General features: G+C 37.0%; 2 pseudogenes; both read left to right on the forward strand.

Annotated features, from left to right (window-relative positions):
* Window positions 1-26,171, forward strand: part of LOC149226782 (helicase-like transcription factor CHR28) — a 117,382-nt pseudogene extending 91,211 nt beyond the window's left edge.
* A 109-nt stretch (window positions 26,172-26,280) lies between these two features.
* On the forward strand, window positions 26,281-26,991 carry LOC149226783 (helicase-like transcription factor CHR28 pseudogene; annotated as a pseudogene).
* The last annotated feature ends 305 nt before the right edge of the window (window positions 26,992-27,296 follow it).

The following is a 27,296-nucleotide window of genomic DNA, read 5'->3' on the forward strand; positions in this document are numbered from 1 at the left end:
AAGAAAGTGGTGGAATTCGAGCCAAATGCATTCCCACAAAGGTCAAGCCTTTAAAGAAGCAACAACCCAAGAATAATGCAAAGAAACCTCCATCCAAAGGGTTAAAAGAGACTAACACACTCAGAAGATTATACAATGGCATTTCTTCTAGCAAAAAACATTAGATCATGGCATGACTACCAGTAAAGGCTCAAAGACACTTGCCGACAAAGAATCTCAATTATCAAACTCATTCAAAGAAGAGCCAAATATCGTCAAGGGGGGTGAAAGGAAGCCTTTAATAGACATTGTGGTAGTTGAATCACAAGTAAGTTGCAAAAATATGGAGGAGGGAACCCAGCTAAAAACTAATCTAAGGAAACATTTGCAAGAATATAGGACTTTTGAGATCACATCCAAAACTAAGAAAAGGGACAAGTATTCCAGATAGCCCATGCTATAAGTTCAAATTGTTGAACTTGATATAGCAGATCTTTATTGGGGCAAGGCTAATGCCCAAAACTAACTCAATCCACTTCCTTAGAGTGACTTACAACTGAAATATTTGTACCAAAAGAAAGGAGGAGCACTACAGAGCCAAACAATCTCCAAGTCCAAAGGAAAATATTGTGTGCGCATAGAATGATTCAATAAAGTTTTAACTACCAAAACAAAATAATCAGTGGTGACAGGAGGGGTCTGAGATGCAGAATTTGTCGCATAAGGAGGAAATCCTATCTCCACAGTTTGGCATGAAAAATAGAGGAAGAGAAAGGTCATAGGACTCACTTGAACATGAAAATCCAATGTGAACCTTGGGTAAAATGAAAGAGGAGAAGAAGAGAGCACATGATTACATGCTCTTCTCATAGTTTTGGGATTTTCCCATAATAGTATGTTAGTAAGGCCATTTACTAGCGAAAAGTCTGATATGGGATAGACTTTTTGATGAAATAAGTCTTTGATAAAATGGAGGACACATACAAGAAGAAGCAAACAATTAGTATGACCATGAACCTTGATGACACATCAATCTACTTCGGCTAAACATCCAAGAGTTTGCATTCAACTTTGCAACATATCAATAAGCTTAAGCATAGAGCTCTAAAGGTGACACAGCCCATCAGATAAGAGTTCTTGTATCTAACTATGCAATCTTATGACTTATGGGCAAGACCATTTTACAGGGCAACATGAAACTATACCACCAAGCTGAGTGGGTAATTTTAAGATATAAATGCACTCCCTGACTTAAATCATCCAATAAGTTGAGTGTCATACAAGATGAAATTATTTTTCTAAGAGTTCAGAATATCAAATATAAGTCAGAGTTGTGGACATCTAGTAAGTTGAGATTCTAACTCTAACAACCAAAAATTTGTCTCGTTGTCACTAATCAAAGAATCTAACGTGAAGCCAAAGATGTAAAAACACATACGAGAACCGTAAACGAAACTCCGCTTAATATGATTTTCCTAGAACAATATGTTAGTAAGGCCATTTACTAGCCACAAGTCTGATATGGGATAGACTGTTTGATGAAATGTAGGACACATACAAGTACAAGCAGACAATTAATATGTCTATGAACCTTGATGACACATCAATCTTCTTCAGCTAAACATCCAAGAGTTGGATTTCAACTTGGCAACATATCAATAAGATCAAGAATAGAGCTTGAAAGGCCAAATGGCCCATTGAATAAGAGTCCTTGTACATAACTATGCAATCTTATGACTTATGGACAAGACCATTTTACTAGGACAACATGAATCTATACCACCAAGTTGAGCGAGTAATTTTAAGATATAAATGCACTAGCTGACTTAAATCATCCAATAAGATGAGTGTCGTACAAGATGACATTATTTTGCTAAGAGTTCAGAATCTCAAACATAAGCCAGAGTTATGGGAATGTAGTAAGCTGAGATTCTAACTCTAACAACCAAAAATTTATCTCATGGTCACTAATCAATTCTAAATCATTGTTATGGCTTAATTATTTTTTCATGCACGAATTTATTGCACATTTCCCTGAGATTGAAGGGGCATGCATGCATGAGGTTTCCCAACTTAATGAAGGTCACAAATATCTAGGAGAGCACACTTCCCTTTTGACTCTGTTATCTCTGCAGCCAAGTTCACTAGGATTAGAAGTTCTTACAGTTAGTAAAGGTGATGTTGTGCATGCATCAAAATTTATTGTACCTCTTTTCTTCCTAGTTTACAAAGGAAAAGCAAGTGCACAATTTTGAGGTTAAAGAATGAGTTTGGAGTTGTTGCTTTTGATTTCTATTTTCAGATTTAATAGAAAAGTAAAGATGCTATTTTGCATATTCAGAAGTCCATGTTTTCTATTTTATTTTAGTAGTGGGTATGTGTTCGTTGGTTAGGGAACCCCTAATAGAAATTATGATTGGTGTTTTTCAACTTTAATGATATATAGTTATTAGATGAGTTTACAATACAGAATCTGCTCATCATGGTCTGAGCACTTTCTACGTACTCTACTCTGATTGTTGCAAGATGAGTCTAAAAATCATTTTGAACTAGTGTCAAAAAGGTTCCAGGTGGATCCTCATGTTTTTAAATAATCCTAATAAAACACATGTATCAAGAGTTTCTCTATGAAGAAAAATAACATTATCTAAGAGAGTGAGATTTTAAAAGATGAACCTAAGGTTGAGAGTTTTTTCTTTAAAATGAAATGAACCTTAGATTAAGATTTTTTTCATTAAAACCCTCTGAAAAATTAGTCTAGCTTTCTAATTACTTACATGTTTGGAAAGGATTCAATATACCAAACTTTCGTTTCACCGAGCTTCTCTCAATGCCCTTTGCCTTGAAGGATAATGATGGAGAAATTTTTGATGACTTAAACTTTTGCTAACATAGTTGATGATGCCTACATCAAACAATGAAATATTCATTCATGGAAAGTACACTTAGTAATATGTGCAACATAAATGCAATTATTAGTAGGAAATACCCATGGATAAGGTCAAGTTAGATATCACCCTTTTTAGACAAAACTAGTGGTATTATAAAGTAGTTTCAACACTCTAAAAAATCCAAAATAGTTTTCCATATACATGTGTCAACATATGAAATTTTACTTTTTGAGTAGTCACTCCATTATACACTAAGCATATCTCCTTATTAAAAATGTTTACCACCATCCATTTTCATAAAATATCCATCATTGGATCTTCCAAAATGTGAGGGATCTGATGAAATTTGATCACTTTGGTATTTGAAATGTGTTTACCATTGTCTTATCATACCAAATGTCTTGGATTTCAAGGAATCCAATAATTTTTAGTCAAAACAGTCGTATTTCACATCGTCACCAGGTTGGCCTTGCCTTGATGCATTCTACCTTGTTTGGGGCAATTTGAGCCTATGGAAGAAATATAAATAGAAGGATAATTCAACCTATTTGGCATCTATACATCCACAAGTTTGATCTACAATGAAGTAATAGGAAAAAGAAGTGTGAAGTCAAGGACAAGAAGTAAAAACCAAAGGAATAACAAAAATTGAAGTTTTGGGCATCTCTCTCTCACACAGGCGAATTTTCTATGGATTCTAGGCAAGTTACAGGGGCTGAAATTTCTGCAATGACTACAGGTCTGAAATTTTGAGTTGTAGGAGGCCAAAATTCCAGTTGGAGCAAATTTGAAGGATGTTGACTCTTGTTGAATTTGGCATAGTTTATCTATTTGAAAAGAAGGTTGACTTAGGGATTGGATTGTATCACTTTTACTTGGTTCTATTAGAGATGAAAGTTTTGACTAGGTTTTCCCTTAGGAGAGGAGTCTTTCCCTGGCTGACTGCCTACATCTTCTGTCTCTTGTTTTTGTGATCTTCATGTATTTTTGATTTCGTAATTGCTTGATGAACGACAATATAATAAAGAAGTAGACGAAACCATCACATATCATAGGTAATTATCAAAAACGAAGAATCAAAACCATAATATATACATATATTGATTTCTCAACATGGCATCATATTTAAGGTCAATCATAAGGCATCTGAAGGTTACCATATCGTTGGAGAACGAGATGAATTTTCCAAGGAGGTCAAGCTAGAAAAATACCTACTCTAAATCAATTTTGTGCAAATTATAGTGAACACAGTCACCTAAACATGAGATCAAAGTCCTATACATGAGATCAAAGACTTATGCATAAATTTAAGATTTTTTGACAGGTTCGAAGTACATAAATCTCAGGAGCCATCAAACAAAAAATTTGAGAATTGTTTAAGGGCTTGTTGTAGAGCTAAATAAATAGGGAAATAAGACCACAATACCATACAAGAGGACCAACGTTCTAAGATATTCAAAGAATTTTGAGAAGCACACATCAGGTAGTCCTCTTAGCATTATAGAAATGGCCATACTAGGCAAATGATTTTGGTCATTGTTACAAGAAGCCCTAAACCAACAATAACAATTTAAAGGAGAACTTAGAACTGAAAGAGTAGTAAATTCTAATCATAAGCATACTCAATAGACCACAGGTCGAAGGTACAAAGATATTTCAAAGAGTTGAACCTGCAATAGGAGAAGTTCACAAGTCTAAGAAATTTGTACTCATAGTTCCATGTTTAAGTCACATCTTGAAGAAGGTTTGTGGATCCTATGATGGATTGCTTGAAGGAATTCAAATACCTTTGAACTCATTCAGCTCAGGAGTTTTAAGTTAGCAAATAAGTGTCCCTAAATAAAGAGAAGGATCATAGTTAGAGGACCTGTTGAAGCATCTACAACATACATAACAAGAATTCAAAAAGAGAAGTAGTCAGCTATCTTAACAAACCTCTTATCTTGGCACCTTTTGAAGGTAGGAAACCATGAAAATAATAACTTATCCTTGGGAAGAAAATAAAGTCGTCTAGAAAAAAATTCTTTGCAAGGAAGGATAAGTACCTTTGAAGGTAGAAAAAGGAATGTCCAAAAGCTGTCAATTCAAAAAAACAAACTGAAATCAAAATTGTAATAGCAATAATTTGTTTTCTAGCATTTAAATCAACAATTTAGAATAACAATCTACATGACTTTGATTCTCCCTAATTTTCAAACATTTCTTGACTATGTTGAATTAATGACTAATTTTGAATAAATTGGTTGGACATTCAGCTTTCTAAATGCATTTTTAAAGTCTAAGGAACTTTCGAAATCAATTTTTGAAGTCTGAGTTAAACTGCAACAGGGGCATCATGGGGAAGAGTTTATACAAAACTACCTTCAAATGAAAATATGCTCAAGCTCAGTAATAGATAATAGAAGTGTTGATTCTAAATAAGGTTCTCTACAATCGATCCTCAATTTTAATGAGATTCAACAACCATCATGAGTAGATTCAACTGTAAATGAATTGTCTATAAATGAAAATTAAATAATCCTGACATCACTAGATGTAGGCTGAGGGATGAGGTGCAGCCAAATACGTAAAGTAATGGGAACAAAGTAGAGTCTATTGATAAAGAGAGAGACGTCTTCTACAACATTTAGCCAACAAAATTCCTTCCTTTAGAAGGGGTCAAAGAGGATCAATCACTTAAGCTCTCTTAGCAATTTTTCACATAACCTTGCAATTAAAGGTTCTTTCTGCAACCAAGTAAAAAAATGCTGCTCTCTCCAAAAGTTGTTTAATGGATTACCTGAGTGTAGATTTTATACAGTTTGAAGCTTAGGAGGCCCCACCATCCTCCATGCAGCCTTCTAAGCTACCTCTGCCAAAAAATTTGAAAGAAAGGTAGCCTTGTATGTGATTTGTTGCTTTGGTTGTCTACATGATTCCATGTCGGTTTTGATGCTTGTCCAGTTAGGGTCACAATATTCTGGAAGAAAAACTAGTGACTTTGATGGCAGTTGGTGGTAGGTGAATTTTTTTTAGGCTTACCTAGTGTGGACCACAGTGCTTTGGATGTAAAACCAATGACCTTGTTGGTAGTTAGTGGCAAGTGAAACTTAGGGTATTGACACTAAAGGGACTGAACATACTGATTTTTGTAGGTTTTAACCCCGTACAGAAATTACCTACATACGAATTCTAAAACACGGAAAATAAATAATGTGAGAGCAGAACACATAAAACACATATACACAGAGATTTTCCCCCGGATCCCAAAACCAGGAGTACCAGCTTGATTTTTCATTATGTTCCTTTCAATGTTATAATACATATTTATACATGCCGAAGCATCCAATACCATGGACTGAAAACTATCGCGTCCAATACCCTGGACCGAAAACGATCGTGTCCAAAAAAAAGTGCGAAAATCATGCGCAAAACTATAGGTGGGTCCGCCCAACCTAACATACGGTCCAAAACCAAAATTTTCCTGGGCGCTGCCCTGGACCCCATAACGTGGAGTTAGGGGTGCCCATCAAACCCCCTATTAACTACGTGGAAATAATATAACACGACCCAACATTCTCGCACTTGTTGTTGTCCTTCCACAGGGGGCCACAAGAGAGCTTAGTCATTTTTCTAGCCCTAAAATGCCCACTGTCTCTCTACACCAAGAGAACTTCTCAGAGCTCACAGATTTTGTCAATGCATCTGTAGTATTCTTCAAAGTGTCCACCTTTACCAGCAACACCTTTTTGTCTTCTATCATATCCCTCACAAAGTGATACTAAACATCAATATGCTTTGTCTTTGAATGATATGCCGGGTTCTTTGCCAAGAAAATTGCACGTTGGCTGTCACCGTCTATCCTTATAGCTTCTTGTAGTAACCCCATAATTGAACACAATCTTTGCAACCAAACTGCTTCCTTGCTTGGATGAGTGGTTGCATGTATTCTAACTCTGTAGTTGGCAGTGCCACTACAGATTGTTTCTTACTCATCCAACTGACTGCACCTCCAAATAGGTTAAACACATACCCACTTGTAGATCTTCTCTGATCCAAATCTCCAGCCAAATCTACATCAACAAAGCCATGAATATGCAACACTATGTCCAATCTTGGTCTTCCTTGGTAGCACAAACCTTAATCACTAGTGCCACACAAATACCTGAAAACCTGCTTCACCGTTGTCCATTGCTCCTTCCCTAGTTTTGGCATAAACCTGCTCAATGCTCTCACTGCATGTCCAATTTCTCGTCTAGTACAGACCATTGCATACATTAGGCTACCAACTACACTTGCATATGGAACAAGGGACATGTCCTCTTCCTCTTCTTGTGTCTTGCGACACTATCCAGTAGATAACCTCACACCTACAGGAATAGGAACCTTCACTGGTTTACTATCCTGCATATTAAACCTCTGCATTTTTGTCTTGAAATACTTCCTCTATCTTAACTAGAGCTTCCTCTTTGCCCGATCTCTTTTAATTTCCATGCCCAAAATATGGTTTGCAACACCAAGATGTTTCATGTCGAATTTGGAGGACAATTGGGTCTTCAAATACTGGATAGCTTCTTTGTCATTTCCAGCCAACAACATATCATCCACATACAAGAACAGATAAATAACATGGTCACCAATTAATTTAAAATACACACAATGATCTACTTTTCTTCCGGTGAAGCCAACTCCCCTTATAAATGTATCAAATTTCTGATACCACATCCTTGGTGACTATTTTAACCCATATAGGGACTTCTTTAACTTACATACCAGTTCTTTCTTACCCTTCCCTGCAAAGCCTTCAGGTTGCTTCACGTAGATCTCCTCTTCTCGATCCCAGTGAATAAATGTTGTCTTCACATCCATCTATTCTACCTCAAAATCAAAAGTGGCAACAACAAATAAAAGTCATCTAATAGAAGCTACCTTTGCAACAGGAGAAAAAATATCACCAAACTAAATTCTCGGCACCTGGGAAAAACTTTTTCTACCAACCAAGTTTTGTATTTCTCCACTTTCTGTTTTGCATTTGTCTTCTTTTTGAACACCCATTTTCTACCAATGGGTTTCCTTCCAATTGGAAACTCCACCAAATCCCAAGCTTCATTTTCTGCAAAGATGCCATTTCATCAACCATGGCTTCTTTCCAGAGTTTTCCATCCTCTAAATCCACTGCTTCCTTCATAGTTCTGGGATCATCATCAGTAACAGATAAAGCAAAATTTGAACAGAAAGTAGATGGACTATACCTTTCTAGCTGCCTTCTTTCTCGAACTGATCTTCTCACAGCCGGAGTTTGTGGCTCTTCATCCTCTGGTTCCTCCTCTACTGTAGAGTCTGATTCTTCCTCCTTTAGCTCAAACTCTATCTTCTTGGGTTCCTTTGGTTGGACTTCATGTTTAATAACATCTTTCACCTCTCTAAACACCACATCTTAGTTTTACATAACCTTCCTTGTTACTGGGTTCCAAAGCTTATAACCCTTTAAACCATCCTTATACCCAATAAAGATGCATTTTTTCAGATTTACTATCTAACTTTTTTCTTTTCTCCTTTGGAACATGTATATATGTATCACATCTAAATACCCTCAGATGTGAAAGAGAGGGTTTCTTACCAGTCCATACCTCTTGTGGAGTCTTATCCTCCAACGCTGATGAAGGTGACCTGTTGACGAGGTAACATGTAGTACCCATCGCCTCTATCCAGATTTCCTGTCCTAACCCAGCACCAGTGAGCATGCTTCTTGCCCTTTCCATCAACATCTTGTTCATTCTTTTTGAGACTCCATTTTTCTAAGGTGTATATGGAGTAGTCTTCTTTCGTGCTATACCACACTTCTTGTAGAATTCTTCAAATTCCTTACTGCAAAACTCTCCACCATTATCTGTCCTGAGCACCTTTATCTTCTTCTCTATTTGGTTTTCCACTAGAGCCTTAAATTCTTTAAACCTATCAAAGACTTTAGATTTCCTCTTAAGGAAATATATCCATGTATTCCTTGAGAAGTCATCTATAAATGATACATAGTACAAAGACTTACACAACGATGGAACCTTCACAGGTCCAAACACATCACTGTGCACAAGCTCTAATATATGTTTTGCTCTCTTACCACCAGAGGGGAAACTCACCCGATTCTGCTTCCTGTATACACAATTTTCACAAAAATAAAAATCCAGAGAGCTATTACTCATACCTTCTACAATACCTTTACCATGAAGTATTCAAAGGCCCTTCTCTCCAATATGTCCAAGCCTTTGATGCCACAACATGGTCTTTTCTCCAGAGACTACTAGATTTTCTGCTCCACTTTCAGGAATGATGGAACTGTTGCACCCATCAACAACAGTGCTACCTTGCAGCTTGTACATAGTTCCAATACGAACTCCCCGCATCAATACCAGTGCTCCCTGAAACATCTTGCAGGTATCCTTCTCGAACACTGTTATTACACCTGCATCATCCAGCTTAGTAATAGAAATTATATTTTTGGCTAATGCAGGAATATGCAGAACACCCGGAAGTGTTCTAACCCTTCCACCTTGCAGCTTCAACTTTAATTTTCCACGACCAATCATTATAGCTTTCCTGTCATCCCCCAAGAAGACATCACCACCATCATATTTCTCATACTCATAGAACCACTCTCTATGGGGAGTGAAGTGAAAGGATGCACCTGAGTCAATCAACCATGCCTCATGATCTACAGGTGTACTTGAAGAAGCCAAGTACACATCCCCACCTTCATCTGAGGTGGTTTTCGCCTCTGCAGAAGGACCCTCATCAAATCCCTTTCCTTTGTCAGGAGCTTTAGATTTACAGTCCCTTTCGAAGTGGCCTTCCTTTCTACATTTCCAGCACACCACCTTTAGAGGTTTTCCTGGAGATTTAGATCTCCCTCTAGATTTAGATCTCCCACTTGATGACTTATTTTTGTTTCTATTCTAGGACCGTCCTCATACAGACAGGGCATCACCATTTTGTCTCTCCATATTTTTCTGTCTCATCTCCTCCGTAAGCAAGGCTGAGACTATTTCATCAAACTAAAAGGCAGTTGCATTGCTACGTATTGTAATAACTAGACTATCCCATGAATCTGGTAGAGAACACAACAAACTGATGCACTTATCTTCATATGAAATTTTAATATCAACAGATGCTCACTGACTTACCACAGTATTAAATGCATTCAGATGCTACCTCACCAAGTCTCCATATTTCATCCTCAGGTTATACAGCTTTTTCTGCAGGAACAGTTTATTCACCAGAGACTTAGACTAGTACAAAGTCCCTAACTTATCCCACAATGCCTTTGTTGTAGCTTCCCCTCATACATTCAGCAATACTGAATCTGAGACACACAATCGTATTTTGCTCTTTGCCTTCTGATCCAAATTCTTCCATTCTTTATCGAATACTCCTGTTGGTTTAGTACCCAGATCTACCATGATCCACTGATCTTTATCCACGAACAGATCCTCCATCTTGAGTTTTCACAACTCAAAACTCTGAACATTAAATTTCTCGATCTCTATCTTTCCACTGCTCACCATATTCTTTCACCATCAAAATCGATCTCGTAGATCTCCCACTGAATAGGGTATACCACAGGCTCGAGCAAAAGCCCTCAGCAACAAAGGCATCCCCTTGAAGCCAACTTTGCTCCGATACCAAATGTAGGTTTTAACCCCATATAGAAATTACCTGCATACGAATTTTAAAACACAAAAAATAAATAATGAAAGAGCAGAACACATAAAACACATATACACATAAATTTTCCCCTGGATCCCAAAACCGGGACTACCAGCTTGATTTTTCATCATGTTCCTTTCAATGTTATAGTACATATTTATACATGCCGAAGCATCCAATACCATGGACCGAAAACCATCATTGTTGAGTATGGAGCATGATTATTTAGAGGTCTTTGTTTCAGCCGGATGTATACCCCAAGAAGTTTGTACACCCCTCCATGCAGGCGGTACGAGGGGGGACTTGTCCCCCTCATGGGGGTTTGGGGGTGCTGATGTAAAATTTCCTTGTAAAAGTATAGTAATTTCTAGTCAATCTGGGCTATTCATTAGGTGGATGATATGACAGTAGAACTTATGTTTATTTTAGTGTTTTTTGCCATATAAGGCAACCCCTCTCTTTGTATGAGGGCATTGTATTGATTCTGTGTAATATATGTGTATTCTACGAGCGAGAAACAGACAGGTGAGATTGTGAGAGAAAACAAAGGATATTACAGTGGATCTGCTGTAGGTTGTGTCTTTTCATTTTGTTGGATAATAGAAAGGAAGGACTGGCTGTTCGGGGTGGACATAGCCCAAACTAGTTGAACCACGTATATCTATGTCTCTCTTGTTTTATGCGTTTTCTGTTTTTATATTTCTACAATATTTTATGTGTTCCATTGCTCTGCAATATATAATTTTCTAACAAATGGTATTAGAGCCAAAGGTCTATTTGGCTGATAAAATCGCAAGAAAGAAGGGTTCCTCATTCAAGTGGGAGCAATGGTGGAAGATGGTAAGTTTAGGGTTGAGAAATTTAATGGCCAAAACTTCTCGCTGTGGAAGATGCAGATTGAAGACTATCTGTATCAGAAAGATCTGTACCTACCATTGGGCGGAAGAACAAAGATGTCGATGGGTATGACAGATGAAGAACGGAACCTTCTCGATAGAAAGGCACTCGGAATAGTACAGTTTTGCCCCATAACATCGGTCACCTTCAACATTTCGAAGGAAACAACAACAGAGGATTTGATTAAGGTGTTGGAGAAACTATATGAAAACCCTCAGCCTCAAACAAGGTATTTCTTATGAAACAGTTATTTAATATGAAGATGTTGGAAGGTGGATCTGTTGCAGACCATTTAAATGATTTTAATACTATTACAAGTCAGTTATGTTTTCTAGGGGTAAACTTTGATGATGAAGTTAGATCTCTGTTATTCTTGTGCTCATTACCAGAAAGTTGGAATGGTTTAGTAATGGCCATTAGTAACTCTGTTTATATATCTAGTACTTTAAAGTTTGATGATGTTTTCGGTGCTATCCTTAGTGAGGAAATGTGACGGAAAAGCTCCGGTGAGACATTGGGTAATGCTTTGAGTGCAGAGTTTAGGGGAAGAAAAATGGAAAGAGGAAAGAGCTCAGAATATCGCAGTAAATCAAGGAAAGGCAGATCCAAGTCTAGATCGGGGATAGTGTGCTAAAAATGTGGAAAGAAAGGACATCTAAAGAAAGATTGTAGATATCGGAAGGGAAAAGAAGGAGATACATAGCAAGAAAACAATCATGAAGCAAATGTGACAGGTGAGGTGTTACAATATGCTTTGATTCTTTCTTTCGAAAATATCACTGATTCCTGGGTGGTAGATTCAGGGGCCTCATTCCATGCCACACCTGATAAGAAATACTTTCATGACTATGTTCAAGGAGATTTTAGACAAGTTCATTTGGGTGATGATAAACACCATAAAATTGTTGGAATGGGTAAGGTTCTTGTAAAACAACAGAACGGAAACCAATGGCTACTAAAGGAGGTAAGGCATGTTCTAGATCTAAAGAAAAATCTGATTTCAACGGGGCAATTAGGCAGTGAAGGTTACATGACAACTTTCACAGATAAAGCTTGGAAGGTCACCAAAGGAGCCATGGTAATAGAAAAAGGTGAAAAGGTTGGTACATTGTATTTATGCAATGGTATTTCTAACTCTGTTAATGCTTTAACTTCCAAAGGAGCAGATGCAGCATTATGGCATCACAAGCTTGGACACATGAGTGAAAAGGGGATGAAGATTATTCGCTCAAGGAATTTGTTGCCGAGTGTGAAGAATGTTGATTTGGACTTCTGTGAGAATTTCATTTATGGAAAACAGAAGAAATCCAAATTTCTCAGAGTTTGGAAAGAAAAGAAGAGCAAAAAAATAGAGCTTGTGCATATAGATGTATGGGGACCTGCTCAGGTATCATCTCTCGGTGGATCTCATTATTATGTTACTTTTGTTGATGATGCAACTAGAAAAACTTGGATTTATTGTATTAATAATAAATCTGATATATTTGATACTTTCAAGAAATGAAAAGCTTTGGTTGAGTTTGAGACAGGAAAGAAATTGAAGTGTCTTAGATTAGACAATGGAGGTGAATACTGCAGCAAAGAGTTTCATAAGTACTATTCAGAGCATGGAATTTGCAAAGAGAAGATAGTTACAAGAACACCACATGGAAATGGTGTGTCAGAAAGGATGAATAGAACAATCATGGAGCATGCAAGGTGCATGAGATTGCATGCAAGATTTCCTTTATAGTTGGGTAAATTCTGTAGATACTGTTGTTTATCTAATAAACAGAGGGCCTTCAACTTCCTTGGATGGTGGTGTTTCATAGGAAGCATGGACAGGTAAAAAGGTAAACTACTCTTTTTTAAAGCCTGTTGGTTGTGAGGCCTTTGTCCATATTGATAAAGAAAATAGAACAGAGCTTGAGGCAAAGTCAAAGAAATGTACCTTTATTGGATATGGTGTTAATGATTTTGGTTATCGCTTATATGATTACAAAAATCACAAAATTCTTAGGAGCAGAGATGTAATATTCAATGAAAATGTCTTGTATAAGAATCAGTTGCAGGAAAAGAAACAGGAAAAAGTAAACAAGCAATACACAGTTCTTGATGAAATCACTGAAAAAGTAAGGGTGCCTGAAAATAATAATAATCAACAACCACAACAACAGCAACCACCACAACAACAACAGGCATCCCAAACACCTGAAAGTGGTGTTAGAAGATCTACCAAGATAAGTAGACCCCCTAAACAATAATCTCCTTCATTATATTATTTATTATTGACTGATTCTGGTGAACCCGAATGTTATGAAGAAGCAATGCAGGTTGAAAACAGGAAGAAGTGGGAGGTAGCCATGGAAGAAGAGATGGAATCCTTAATGCATAACTAGACTTGGGACTTAGTCAGGTTGCCTGCAGGAAAAACTACATTGAAAAATAAATGGGCTTACAGGCTGAAGGAAGAAGATGGAGGAAAACAAAGGTACAAAGCTAGACTTGTGGTGAAGGGGTTTGCAGAGAAGAAAGGTATTGATTTTGATGAAATATTTTCTCCTGTTGTTAAAATGACTTCAATAAGAACTATTTTAAGTCTAGTAGCAGTTTAAGATTTGCATCTTGAGCAGTTAGATGTAAAGATAGCCTTTCTCCATGGGGATTTGGAGGAAGAGATATATATGTAGTAGCCACAAGGATATGAGGTGAACGGGAAGGAGAAACTAGTGTGCAGGTTAAAGAAGAGCTTGTATGGCTTAAAACAAGCTCTAATGCAGTGGTATCTAAAATTTGACAAGTTTATGTCTGAATAAGGTTATACTAGATGTCACTCTGATCATTGTGTTTATCTGAAAAAGCGAAATGTGGTAGCTATATTATATTGTTATTGTATGTAGATGACATGCTTGTAGCAGGGTCTAACATACAGGAAATAAATGTGCTCAAAAGAAAATTGGAAAATTCATTTGCAATGAATAATTTGGGAGCTGCAAAACAAATCCTTGTTATGAGAATCACTAGATACATGAAAAATCACAAATTAACATTGTCACAGAATGAGTACATACAAAAGGTGTTGAAAATATTTAATATGCACAATGAAAAACCAATTAGTACACCTTTTGCTAGCCACTTCAAAATTAGTAAGGAAATGTGCCCAAAGACCCAAGAAGACATGGATTATATGTCTAAAGTTCCATATGCATCAGCAGTTGGAAGCTTAATGTATGCAATTGTCTGCACAAGGCCTAATATTGCACATGTAGTGGGAGTTGTAAGCAGGTACATGAACAATCCAGGAAAGGAACATTGGATGGCAATGAAATGGATTCTCAGATATTTGAAAGGTACCACAAATCAAGCATTATGCTTTGGTGGTTCAAACATTTCTCTACAGGGATATGTTGTTGCAGATATGGCAGGTGACAGAGATAACAGAAGGAGCACTACAGGATATGTATTTACTGTAGGTGGTACAACTGTCAATTGGGTTTCAAAAATCCAAAGTGTTGTTGCATTTTCAACAACAAAAATAGAGGGCCAAGAAGGAGCCTTCTATCCGAAGGAATCTCGATGATCATATCTTGGGTGTGAACCTTCCTTACATCCAGGGAACCACGGACAGGATTGCGAGGATTCTGAAGAAGTATGATGTACCTACTACTTTTAGACCTCTCAATACTATCCGTGGATCCCTCAGATCTGTGAAAGACCCGACGACCCTAAGGACATGAAGGGCGTCTATATCATTCCTTGTTCCTGTGGAACCCCCTATATTGGTGAGACTGGTCGCTCAATCAATCAGCGGATTAGCGAGCATTCGGCTGACTTAAGACTGGGAGGACCAAGTCCTCGGCCCTGGTTGAGCATGCGGGAAAGACTATGCATCTTGTGTGTATAGAGGAGGCTCAAGTCATTGCCAGGATTGCGCAGTTTCACCACTGCAAGTTTAGAGAGGCCCTGGAGATTGAGAAAAGGCCGATCAATCTTAATAGGGATGATGGCTGGAAGATTAGCAGTTGCTGGGTCCCTGCCTTGTCTTCCTAACCTTTTCTCCCCCTTTTTTAGGTCGTAGGGTTTCTGTTTTTCCCCTCTTTTTTCTCTCCTTTGGCAGGTTTGTCCTGTTATTATGGGGTGTTTGGGTCCTTTTTTTTTTTTCGAGTTTCGGGCTTAGTATTATTAACCTTACATACTATTGGGCATATTTGTTTTTTCTTATTTCTTTATTTTTTACTCTATATGTTCCTTATTATTGGCTTAGTTAACTGTAATAATTTTGAAATAATTATATATTGTATTTTGACCATTAAGTTTTAAGGATAGATTTTGATATATCAACCCTAGATTTTGACATTCTTCTTATAAGTAATAATTTGCTTACCTATATTCTTAGTTAACCTCAGTATTTTTAACAAATATAGTTCTAATATTGATTTTTTGACCATTAGGTTTAGTTATTAGTTATGATATTAATAGTCCTAGAGTTAACGACCCTAGATTATGGATTTACATAATATAACTAATTTCTAGAAATATTAATTATTAGTAGATATAGATGAATTAATAAACATAAATTGTTTATAATTATTTTTATATAACTTATCATTTTAATGACCAATTAATTTAAACACTATATATGATTTATTCTAAAAAACATGATATATCTTACCATTAGATAATTATGAATAAATTACCTAGGGTAAATAAAATTCTAATAATATTAATAATGGGTTATCTTTACTTATAATTTATATTGGAATAATAATGGATTATAGATTAATTATTATATAGTATGACCATTATTATTATAATATTAATTTTTCTTAATATTTGGGATAATATTAATATTATTATTATTAATAGTAATATTAATATTAATATTACTATTATTTTTAATATTAATAACCCTAGATTAGGGATTTACCTATTATAACTAATTTCTAGAAATATTAATTATTAGTAGATATAGATGATTTAATAAACATATATTGTTTTTGATTATTGACCAAGGATTTTAAACATTATTTATGATTTATTCTAAAAAACATGATCTATCTTACCATTAGATAATTATGAATAAATTACCTAGGATAAATAAATTCTAATAATATTAGTAATGGGTTTTCTTTACTTGTAGGTTATATTGGAATATTAAGGGATTATAGATTAATTATTACATAATATGACCATTATTATTAGAATATCATTTTTTCTTAATATTTGAGATAATATTAATATTATTCTTTTCCTTAAATTAACAATTGAATTTCCTTAATTTACCTTATTTTACTTTCTTCGAGAAATATTAACTAACTAATTTAGTGGTTTGACCTGGTCAAAATTAGCCGTTAGGATTTAGCTGTTGGAATCTCTGCACACTCTATTTATTCTCGCTACGCCAGATCAGTTCTTCATCTTGTCCTGACGATGAACCACACTGGTTGGTTCGAAACGCGTCGACAAAATATTGGTTATGTGATTTTGCCGAAGATTTCTAAACAACAAAAATAGAGTATGTTGCTGCTACAGAGGCTAGTAAAGAAATGATTTGGTTACAAAGGTTGATGGGTGAATTGGGTAAGGAGCATGATATGGGCACGTTATACACTGATATCCAAAGTGCCATTCATCTTGCAAAGAACACAGCATTTCATTCCAGGACTAAACACATACATCTCAAGTACCATTTCATATGATCATTGTTGGAAGATGGAGAGTTGAAGCTAGAAAAGATACACACTAGACAGAATCCTATAGATATGCTAACAAAAGTTGTAACTAGGGAGAAACTGAGAATATTCTCAGTTTTAATTGGCCTTCAAGGATGACGATGAAGATGAGAAACAACCAACTCCAAAGAGGAGTCATTGTCCAGCAAATGAAGCAGTGGTGGATTGTTGAGTATGGAGCATGATTATTTAGAGGTCTTCGTTTCAGCCGGATGTATTCCCCAGGAAGTTTGTACGCCTCTCCACATGGGCGGGTGCGAGGGGGGGGACTTGTCCCCCCCGTGGGGGTTTGGTGAGGCCGATGCCCCCCCGGCTGGGGGATCCAAGGGCCAGCGGTCCCCGGGCGGGGATTTCGGGGGCAGCGTCCCTGAAGCTAAAAACAGATGTAAAATTGCCTTATAGAAGTATAGTAATTTCTAGTCAATTTGGGTTGTTCCTTAGGCGGATGATTTGGCGGTAGAACTTATGTTTAGTTTAGGGTTTTTTTCCCTAGAAGGCAACCCCTCTCTTTGTATGAGGGCATTGTATTGAGTCTTTTTAATATATGTGTATTCTCCGACCGAGAAATAGAGAGGTGAGACTATGAGAGAAAATAGAGGATATTACAGCGGATCAGCTGTAGGTTGTGTCTCTTCATTTTGCTGGGTAATAGAAAGGAAGGACTAGCTATTTGGAGTGGACGTAGCCCAAATTGGGTGAACCACGTATATCTGTGTCTCTCTTGTTTTATGCATTTTCTGTGTTTATATTTATGCAATATTTTATGTGTTTCATTGCTCCATAATATATAATTTTCTAACAATCGTGTTCAATTCCATGGACCAAAAACCATCGCTTCCAAAAAACATGTGCTAAAATCATGCACAAAACCATAGGTGGGTCCAAACAACCTAACATAGGGTCCAAAGCCAAAATTTTCTGGGGTGCTGCCCCGGACCCCATAAAGTGGGGTTACGGGTGCCCCACAAACCCCCTGTTAACTACATGGAAAAAATATATCAAAACCCAGCAATTTTGGCCCTTTTTTAAAGGTCTAAGCTTCTTCATAGGTTATGCATCTTAAATGTTTGAGTGACAAGGGACCTGATGGTGTCCTTAATGTCATGTAATGGTCGAAACATTAAAAAGATGGTATAGGCTAGTTGACTTGGTGTTAAGACTACGCTATATTACTGAAGCAGAGATATGATATGTTTCCCACTCACCCACATTATTGGAGGGTATATGAGAAAAGCAAGATAATTGTTAGAAAAATCTTGAATTGTGGGAATGTGACTTTTTTCCTCCTGTTGTGGAAAGGATTCCCAATAAACCCTATTAAAGTTCTTTATTTGGTTGGTTTTCTTCTCTATTTTGTAAGGGCACGAGTCTGCCCTCTCTTTTGTGATAGTTTTTTCACCATCAAGGATTTTGTTTTGATATGTTAGGGTTAGTGGGAAATTTTTGGGACATTTTTAAAATATCTTTTTTGAATGTAACAGATACAAAAAATCCTAGAAATGTTTCCAGGTTGGTTTCTAGTTTCTAGAAATGCGTTCTAGACCCACTAGAAACCAATTTCATGGATGCATAGAATAAAAGAATACTAAATTGAAAAGTGTTCTGTTTTTCATCAAATATTTGGAATTAGAACTTCGATTGATACAATTTTGAGCTATATAAGTGGAGCTTTATAAGTGGCAAGGGCACATCAGATGTTTAACTGCCTGATCAAGGTAATAACTCTACTGTAAATAAATGAAGAAACGTACATGTACACACATTTGTGTTGTTGACATGTGAACCCTTAAGAAAAATATACATTGTTGTTGATTGGTTCATATAAACTCCCGTAATTCTGATTAATCTAACTTAAAATGAGAAGCATTGGTACTATTTTAGAGAAATTTGTTGATTAAATATTTGGGAATAAATACCCTTGAGTGTTCTCTGTGCAAAGAATTTAATTTTGAGTAGGTATATCCTATGCACTGTTTTAGTCATTCTAGGTATGAATCTAGTTGCATTAGGTGATATGTGGAGGCACAAGGTGCCACAATGAGAATTCTTTATGTTTTTCCTTTCATGGTAAACCTTTTTTTCCAAGTAATTGGGACTTAAAATCACATAATGTAGGCTGAGGCATGAGGTGCAACAAAATACCTAAGATAATGCACCACAGGTGCCAGAGATAGATATATTCCTTAGCACATCACCAAAGAGGCCTGCAAATGTTGCTTGTCACAGCCTAATGAAATCTTGTAGTAAGAGGTGCATTCAATTTAATGACTTAACCAATACTAGCCAAGTAAATGTAATAACTACTTAGAAGTTATTCCATTGTAATAATTACCTAGAAGTAATCTCATTGTAATAACTACCTAGAAGTAATCCCATTGTAATAATTACCTAAACGTAATCCCATTGATTCCCTTCATGCAGGAACATAGTTAACGAGTATTACAATTTTGTATCTCTAGCAAATTACAGTGATGTTTTTGGTTTTAAATTTGAGATAAAATATGCAATAATATGAAAAGTGGAATTTTAAATCCTCCTTACCAATTGGTTTTCTGGAATAGGTGTTGCCCTGAAACATGTTCATTACATGAAAACCCTTAGAAGGCTCGAGCGAAGCCATGGCCATGACCAGAATTCCTCTTTGATTGTAGATGTTGGTGCGATTTTTTAGCATAGATCAAGTCCATGAAATCAACATTGAATTTATTTGATGTTGAGACAGGAAAGCCCAGGCACTAAGGACAATAGTCCCATATATGTGCACCTTCCCTAAACTAAACGAAACAAAGGCAATATCTGAGTAGGTGAAAGCTTAAAGAACAATGTGTAGAACTAAAGATAGGTTAGCATCCAATGGATAACACATTGGACCATGAAAATTTTTTTACACATATGCGAGACATTTATTTAGATATGCCAAAGGTTTTTACATTTTTACAAAGGAGTATACTATATTATGGAAAGTGTTTTCTTAACATAAAATGTTGCAAAATTAATGCTAAGTCAATGGTAGAATTAGTTCAGCTGAAGCTAAAATTGTCTCAATTATTTATATTTATCCTAATTTTTGACTTGGTATGAGACCAAAAAAGAATATTTCACTGGTTGGTCAAAGAAAAAGGGTCGACGGTATATGAAGATTTCACTGGTTGGAAACCCTTATTAGGATAATTTGAGGACGGTAACACATTGTTCCAAGGTCTACTACATGCAGATTTGATGATTGTTGACTAAGGATTCATTTGGACATTCTTTGGCACTATTCACTTAAGAATTGTGGCTATTTGAGCCTTGGCCCTAGGGCTATTCTTTGGGTTATTTGAGACACAAGACCAACCTTTGCCTAAGATTATTTTAGCCCTAGAATAGGAGGGTATTCAAATCACCTCAGGCATAAACCATGATTTTTTTTGGCTGAACTCATATACATTCTTCACTCGAGTATTTTCCTCTATCTGAAAGGCTAATTATTGACCTCTGTCGAATTTTTCTAAGGCTGCTCGCACTTCTTCCTGAGGCCCATCTTGGTCCTTCTATGAGAGATCACTGTGACATAAATGTGGGCTTTTGATCTCATAATACTCCTACATCCTTGATACTGAGCATCACTTGAACCAAGACCAAAGTAAGACTCTCTCAAGTGTCATTTCAAGTCTTAATCAAGTGTCATTTCAAGGCTAGATCGAGTATGTTTTAGAATTGTTTTGAAGTGTTTCTAAAAGATTATTCACACAAGTTTATTCTGAAAGATTATTGGTGATACAAGACCTCTAATGGACTTAGACATGGAAGTCAATGAATTCTTTCAAATCTTGGCAAAGCCCCCCAGCTTTGCTTAGCCAAGGAAAGGGCTTTTCAAGAACATACTAACAAGCAACAAAAAATAAACATTGGCACACCTTCAATGGGTTTAGACTCATCCAACTTCCATATCAATTATGATCCCTATTTGCACAAAGAGCACTATTTCCAAGGGACTGATCAGATTCTTCTATCTAAAATGCCATATGTCTTCCTATGAGAGAGCATGAATCTAAATTCATGTGAGGGCTTACAATCAGAACAACTAGGCAGAACTACCCCAATTTCATCATTAGATATTTTTCAAGAGTTGGAAAGTGTGTCAGGCCTTGATGACTTGGGAACTATGTATCTTGTTGACTCTGAAAGGCCCCAATAGAGAGATGGCTCAGTTTTTGTATCAAACTCGATGCCCCCAAAAAAGTTGGGAAATAATGTTGTCACACATATTTCCACTGTGTATTCATTGTATGTTGAGAGGAGTCATAAAAAATATGGTTTTATTGATGATTATCTTCTTACTGTGAATACAAATTTAAGTAAAAACAATGTCAAAGAATCTAGTTCAGGATGGGGTTTCCAGGTTTTAGCTACAAGGGAGTTGGTATACCTCACTCAAATAGAAAACAATGATGAAGATGCCAAAATCACCCTTAACTAGTTTGGAAACACTTCTAAACGAGATAGTGTGAATGTTGATGCTCATAGAAAACCTCCTATCTGGGGTAAACCATAAAATAAAAACTCTAAGGAAAAGTTCATGGAAGATACCATAGAAGAACTCTACCCTTTCTTATTGGAATTCTAAAAGAATGTGCACCGATGCTGATGAAAGATGAATAGTTGGGTTGCAATTATAGGGATCGTACGTAACTGCATTGGGAGGAAAATTTACATAAATGAAGTAGAATAGAGGGAATTCTTACTAGTACTTAGAATTTAGTGTTGAGAAGAAACCACAAGTCATGGAGGAGTGGATGGGTAAAGCTTTTGAGTAGAATCCATAAGACAAGGAGGAGTGGATGTGTGGGAGTTTTGAACACAATCCACAAATCAAGGAGTGAAGAGGTGTGAGGTTTCCTTTTACCTAGAAATATGGTTAAATAAAACTTGATGAGGAAGTGATTAAGAAACTTAACCTGAATGATATTACATACTAGAATAGTGATTTAGATATAAAAGACAACATTGATTACTACAATACAGGAAGGCACTTGCCTTCTATTATAGGTTGTGCAATATCCATAAATGTAGTTGGTCCACATGTGCCATCCTGGCCAAAGGATGATGAAGCAATGACATTCAGATCAGTATCGCAGTGACAATATTTGACATCAGTAGAAGATAGTCCTAATCATGGTATTTTGTTAGTACCTTTTATAAAGTACCAGAGGATTGCATTGCCTTGGGTGGTTTTACAAGGGACAACCAACATAAATTGTGTTGGTGGTATTCTTGTAGATGATCAGGGGCTTCGGAAGACTATCTAAGTGATTTCTTTAATTTTGAAGGAGAGACCTCCTAACAAATCTCTTCAGGAAGATTCAAATCAAGTAAGGGTTGAAACATCTGTTGTAAATCTAGTTGAAGATGATGTAGTATCAACATGTTCTCAAAGAAATATATCAAATAATGGTGCAAATGATATTGCTTTGGAGGAATATATTAAGTGGAAAGAAAACACATTTTCTATGAAGAAAGGCTGACCATTTACCAGTACTTTGTTTTTGTGTCCAACAAGTGTTCTTAAGCAATGGGAACAGGAACCGTGTGACAAGGTTACGAAGAAAACAAATTTGTTTCTCCATTTCTATCATGGAAGCAACAAGACAAAGGACCCTGATAAGCTGGCAAAGCATGAAATTGTTTTGACTACTTATTCCATCGTAAGTATTGAGGTTCCAAAATAGGATCTTGGAGACAATTATGAAGAAGTTGAAATAAATCCTAATGATTATGGTATAATTGACTTTTTATTCTTAAAAAGAAGACGTCAGAGATTGTTAAGAAGACAAAGAGTAGAAAGGAGGAAAAATACTCCTCAAGTGAACCTATTCCTCGCCCTCTTGCAAGAGTTGGTTGGTTTAGGGTGGTTCTAGATGAAGCTGATAGTATTATGAATCATAGGACCCAAGTTGCTAGAGCATGTTTGGATTGGGGTTTACAGGCTAAACAAAGGTGGTGTCTCTCTGGGACACCAATCCAAAATTCTATTGATGATATTTTCACGTACTTTAGGTTTCTTAAAGATCATCCATATTTTGTTTATAAGTCTTTCACTTCCAAAATAAAGTTGCCACTTTCCAGAAATCCAATTTCAGTATACCAGAAGCTCCATGTTGTCCTAAAAATAGTAATGCTTCAGTGTAAAATAGGTACTACCATTTATGGGATGCCTATTATTATGTTACCTCCTTAAATAGTTACCTTGCAGAGGGTTGAATTCTCTTCAGAAGAATGTGACTTTAATCACTTGCTTGAAGCTCATTCAAAACTTCAATTTAAGTTCTATGTTGCTTCAAGAAATATGACAAAGAACTATGTGAATATGTTATGATGTTGTTATATCTTTGTCAAGCATCTCGGCATCCAGGGAAGGATCAATCAGAGGCCTCAAGATATCTGATATCTGTTACCTTACTCATTTACTATTTGTAGATGATGTTTTAATTCTTCTGGATGGAAGCGTACAGGACTCGACAAATTTCTCCCGCATTCTGAATCTCTTCACAAAAGCTACGGGTATGGAAGTGAACCGAGAGAAATCGTCTATTACTATGGCTGGCACCTCTGTAAATGAAGCTCACATTGCTCGGACAGTTTTCCCCTACAATATTCAGCAAATAGACAGAGGGCTAAAATACCTGGGATACTGGATAAAACCAAAGAGCCAGAAGATTGTTGATTGGACTTGGCTGGTATCAAAGATTGAAAAAAGGATCACATGCTGGAGTTTCAGATACCTCTCTCGGGCAGGAAGGCTTATTCTAATCAAAGCAGTCCTCGAAGCCACCCCAGTTTATTGGATGGCCCTGGCATGGATCCCTAGGAACATCTTGGCTAAGATTCAACAATTGTGTAACCGATACTTGTGGGCTGGTAATCAAGACAAAAGAACTTTTGCCTGGATAGGCTGGAGTAAGATTACTCTGCCAAAGAAGTGGGGTGGATGGGGACTGAAGGAGCTCCCATTATTTGCAAAAGCACTGGCTGGCAAAATGGGATGGGCTCTTTTGACCACTCACAGCCTTTGGACTAGCATAGTCTACCACAAATATATCTGGCCCCTCAACATAAATGACTGGGCTAGGCTGCCGACCTGGAATAAGGTTGGAATATCATCAATCTGGAAGGCTCTATTGCACTCCTTACCACTCATCAGAGATAACATTGTTTGGCGAATCAGAGATGGTAACAGTGCTAGAATTGGTCTTGACCCATGGTCGGGCAGCGGTGGCAGACACTCTCTTCCCCGGGATCTCATCGATTACTTATCAACTCGCAACATAAGGGTCCTCTCACAGATAGCAGACCCCACTCACACAGACATCTTTCAACAAGCTTGGAAATCGGCTGATCTTCTGAATATCCCGAGGAGATGGCACGGGGTATGGGAACAGTTCCGAGAAGCTTTATTGGAAGCCCATATCAGAATTACAGAGGGCCCGGATGAACTCATCTAGCACCTTGCTGACCATGGCACCTATACTCCCAAGGGAGGCTACTTACAACTTATTGATCACAGAAAGCCTGAGACTCATGAACCATGGTGGCAATTGACGACATCCCCGCGTTCGAAGTTACTTTATTGGTGCATTCTGAGGAACAAAATCCCCACCTACGATCAACTCATGAAAAGAGCCTTCCACGGACCATCCCGATGTGTTTTTTGTAAGGAGGAGGCGGAATCCATTGAGCATATATTTCTGCATTGTAAAGCTACTGTTGAACTGTGGCGGAACATAAAAACTCACATCAACTTCGAAGGGGCCTGGGAGGGACCAAACATAAAACAAGCTTGGTCAGTATGGGAAAGGAAACACAGGGGAGTGAAATTGATAAATCTTCCAATCATATTAAGCTGGGCATTATGGAAAGCCCGAAATAAAACCATCTTCAATGAAGAGCCCATACACTGGGTGATACTTGAAACTAGTATCGTGGCGGCCCTCCAGGAGCTGCCCGACCCCCCGCCTCCATCTACCAGACAGCCGACACCGCATCCACCTTTAGACACTAGCATACCTTGGGCATATTTTGACGGAGCTGCAACTCAGCAAAGCTGTGGAGGCGGTTTCATTCTTCACACATCCGGAAATCACCTATACAAAATCAAGGCTGGCCTGGGGGCGGGCTCCAATAATTTCGCTGAACTCATCACTCTCCGTCATCTTCTACATTTTGCACTGAGGCATCACTGCATGAGCATCAATATATTTGGAGATTCACAGATTATTGTTAATTGGATAAATGGCACTGCTACTTGTCACACACACACTCTCAGAGCTATATTACAAGAAGCACTCCATTTCAAAGCAGCTTTCAATCATATTAACATCTCTCATATATACAGGGAACACAATGCGGGTGCCGACAAACTTTCCAAGGAGGCATCGCTGATGGATAGAGGTCTATGGGAGATTACAGAGATCACTGACGGGCAGGAGCAGAAGTATTACCACAGACCTTATATAGATCCAGGATACCCAACCCTGGATCAGCATATAGATCACTAGACTAAACTACTTTTGACTGATTTTTGATAGCACTCTATAGAAATATCTCTGCAAATTTTTGTTATAAACTTCAAATGATCAGCAAGTGTAGCGAACAGATAGCATACCCTGCGTGGTAGTGCGAAAAACTGTTTTATTTTTGATGATGGTACATCTGAAAGTATATTCAGACTCTATATGTAATTATTTTGACATAATTTTAATGAAATATACAGTGATTTTTCCAGGGGAAAAAAAAAATCTTTGTCAAGCATGTGATCATCCTCTTCTTGTTAAAAGTTACTTATCCATGTCTACTTGGAGATCTTCTGTAGAAGCAGTAAGGAAGCTACCCAGGGAAAATCAAATTGATTTGATAAATTGTTTGGAAGGTTCATTGGCTCATTTTGGCCTCTGTAATGATGCCCCAGAAGCAGCCATTTTCACCATTTGTGGTCATATTTTGAAATCAATGCATATTAGATGGCCTTACTTAGTTAGCCAATAGCATTCTCTCTACTCAAAGCTACAAAAGGCATCTGAAGAAACATTTAATGTTTTTTATAACTACTTTAAAGCATTGGACTTTTGATGATACTATCAATGATGACATCTCTGTAAGTTTAGAAGGAGTCAGTGAAATGGATTCGTAACTTGAAAATGTAAACTTTCATTCTTCAAAGATCAAAGTTGTGATAGAAACTCTCCAAGCCCTCCCGAAATTATGTACAAGTGCCTCTAACAAGAGTTATGTCAATAATATCAATGAAGATTTCGTTGAAAGTCTGATAGTGGTAATAGTAATCAACATGCAAAGCCACGTCTAAAGAAATAGATTATAGAGACATTGGAGAAAGTCATAGTTTTCTCCCTGTGGTCGAGTATGCTAGACTTGTTTGAGGTTCCAATAAAAAATTGTGCATACAACATAGAAGTTTCATTGGAACTATGTCTGTAATAGCACAGGATAAAGTTGTGAATGATTTCAAGACACTCCCAAAGGTAATTGTTATGACAATGTCCCTGAAAGTTGCAAGTCTTGGTCTCAACATGGTTGTTGTGTGTTATGTTCTTCTACTTGATAATTAGTGGAATCCCACAAGTGAAGACCAACCTATTGATAGATCAAATTGAATTGTACAAATGTGTCATGTAATGGTTTCCTGATGTACGATTAAACATATTTTGGATGATCGTATTTTAGCACTCTAGTAATGAAAGCGAGAAATGCTGGCATCAACATTTAGGGAGGATGGAGTTGGTGTTTGTCAAAGATGCCTTATAGAGGAGGACATGATATATCTATTTATGGTTTGAGAACATCAGTCTTAGTTTAGGAAAGGAAAAGTGACTAAGGAGTTACAGAAAAAGAAGCAAAGCTACAAGTTTTGAGATAGTTTTGAGATTTCGTGGGAGCAAGTTATATATGAAAGTGAATCTCCATTGCATTTCTCCTCTCGAAGGTTGCTCGGAGGTGCTTAAGACAACACTTGTTTTCATGATAAAAAAAAATATCGTCTATTAGACAACTTCCCACAGAAGAACTTGGAAATAACATCATGGATTGTGACAATATCTTACATTGGCTTTTAACTATCAAAATTGTTTTTCTTCTTGTAGGA

The sequence above is a fragment of the Pinus tabuliformis genome, chromosome J (assembly GCF_031772625.1).
Source record: "Pinus tabuliformis cultivar Carrire ecotype Pingquan chromosome J, CPIR1, whole genome shotgun sequence".
Classification (NCBI taxonomy): Eukaryota; Viridiplantae; Streptophyta; class Pinopsida; order Pinales; family Pinaceae; genus Pinus; species Pinus tabuliformis.